The following is a 2,779-nucleotide window of genomic DNA, read 5'->3' as shown; positions in this document are numbered from 1 at the left end:
AAAAAAAAAAAAAAAGAACAAGAAGTATCCTTAGAGGCTTAGTTTCCTGGGCTGGTTTATGCCATGTGTTGTTGTTTAAAATGACTCCAACCCTGAGTTACCAATTTAAAGCTAACTTTCTTGTTATCAATGTTATGCCTTTTAATCATACCCAGTAACTTATTAGCCAATACTCCATGACCAAGACAAGCAGAGCATATTTATACTTTTAAGACCAGTCAGAACCCAAACGAAGCAGCTACGGGAATCTTATAAATTTAGACCAAAGAATTTTTACTTTTTCTAGCTATAATTTCAAGATAAAAAGCACTTTGTCATTTGCTGGACCCAATAATTGTAGGAAAAAACAACTATCAGCTTTTTTTTTGTCTTAGAACTAAGAAGCTGCAGACTCCTTTTTTTTTTTTTTTTTAAGACAGTTTTCAGCAGGGCCTCTCCTGCTGTGCTTGACTCCTGGCGAAGGTGCAGGGCAACTTTAACCAGCCTCCGCTGTGTAAACTGAGACTGAATGAAGAGATGGATAGCCAGCAGATAAAGTTTTAACCATTTTTTTTTCTTTTCAACATGAAACATAGAACAACAGTTATTCAGACAATGAAACAAAAACAGACATGAATTGACACGTGGACATATTGGTGCACCAAACACAGACAATACAGAGAGGGTAGAGAACTTGATGTAACCAGAGCTAAGACTGTCTCTAGTAGGGGCCAGAGAGAAAAGGAGACGTCTCCTGATTTCCCTCTGTCCCTGGGGACAAAATCCATTTTCCTTCTGCCTTGATCTCTCTCTCTCTCTCATGTCATTTGTATATCTCCCATTATTTATTTATTTATTTTTATTTTACGCTTTTTATTTTATTTTATTATTTTAAGCCCTACTCCTCTCACCTGATGCAGTTCTTGACTGTAGACAAATGCCCATTTAGAATTTTTTTCACTCCCATTTCCCACTGTCAACCCCTAGCTGATATCAGCGCTTGGCCAATGCTGACTCAGTCTAGCAACAATTTTGAAAAGATTAAGTTTAACGCCAGCGCTATCATGAATACAAAAGGATGCTTCCTGTGCTGGATATGTCTTCTTAATCTTCTCGTAGAGCTCTACCTAGACAGTGCTCTCTCAGTCGGTCCTTCCGTTTTCAGGTGCCACCTGTAGCAGCCCACGGCCACATGAACCAGGTTCCTGAAAGGAGGCTGGAGCTACATAGGAGGAAACGGCGGGAGAAATAATGAGACCAAGATAGATTCTGATCAAGCCCCAATGTTTACTCAAGGGTCTGAGTTTATAAAGGGGAAGGCCCATCCCTCGCCATGCCAGGCTTCTTCGTGCTTTGTCGGAAGCTGTTAGCACTTGTTCTGCCATACTTGTTAGCACTTGGTCGCCAGTAGCCAGGTTGTCATCTATCTCAGGAATATCTCGGGAAGACAGGTTCAGGCTCTCAGCGGGTAGGGTAGTGGTGTCTTGGAGAAGAGCACAGAGGTGGCAGAACAATAGACCTATAAAGGTCGGAAGACTCCACCCTAGGTGGTCTCATTCACAGTGGAAGGTCTGAGCCAGCCTGCTCAAGGCTGGGGGAGGTTACACCTTGTGATCAACAGCCTTCAAAAAAAATGCAATTTGTAGCGCTAACATTAATGCTGTATGATGCCTACCGGGCAAGATATATCTTCTTCTGTTTTCTGCGGAGCCCCACCAAGACAGTATACCCCCCAGTCGTTCTTTCTACTTTCAAGCCACTTGTCAGGTGCCACCTGTAGCCACCAGCAGTCATGGGTTACTAGGTTCGTGAAAGGAAAAAATGGGGTTTGAATGGGAAAGGTGGCAAGAGAAATAACAAGACCAGGACAAGTTTCTGATCAAGGCCCAATGTTTACTTAAGAGTCTGAGGTTATAAAGGAGGAGGGGGAAGCATCCCCACCCACCCCCCATGTCAGGATCCCCTTGCTTTGTCAGGATCACATCAGGAAAATAAGTTCAGCCTCTCAGCAGGTAGTGTTGTCTTGGGGGAAACTGCAGGTGTGGCAGGACAATAGCGTTTACCTAGGTTGGAAGACTCCATTCTTTGTGGGCTAGCAACTGTGGCAAACCAGGTCTGAGCCAGCCTGCTCAAGGCTGGGGGGAGGGCACAGCCTTCTATAACTTGGAAGCATCTCTGCTTCTCTAAGGATATGAAATATATGTGCACACACACTCAGAGGTGGATCCCAGCGGTGGGATGACAGACAGCCCAGGATGCTCTGGACATTCAGCTGTCTCCCCGTAGATCATTCAGGAACTTCCCCCCTCTCCCTCTCCCTCTCTGATGTATGTGAGTAAACTTCCACTCTCTTCAGAGACACCAGAATAGGGCGTCAGATCCCATTACCCATGGTTGTAAGTCATGTGGTGGTTGGGAATTGAATTCAGGACCCCTGGAAGAGCAGTCAGTGCTCTTAACCACTGAGCCATCTCTCCAGCCCCCCTCATCTTTCTTCCGTTGCTGTTTAGAAATAACTTGAAAGAGGATTCTACACACACTCTAGAATACAACTAATGTGATTTACTGCAAGGCCATATGAAGAATCAGTTTGCTGGAGATTTTCTTAGGGGCTGGTAGGAATGAGGAAAGAGTATCACACTCGGTAAAAACACCTTTAAAACATTACTCTACTTTCTCAGAATCCTTCCACACATTGTCCCACTTCTCTGGTCCCTATTTCTCATCCCCTTTCTTTCCTTCATTCCCATTAACTTCACACCTGGCACAGCTATCAGCCTCTTAGACAGACAGCTCTAGA

This window comes from Mus caroli, chromosome 11 (genome assembly GCF_900094665.2).
Source record: "Mus caroli chromosome 11, CAROLI_EIJ_v1.1, whole genome shotgun sequence".
Taxonomy (NCBI): Eukaryota; Metazoa; Chordata; class Mammalia; order Rodentia; family Muridae; genus Mus; species Mus caroli.
This window is presented reverse-complemented; position numbering follows the sequence as displayed.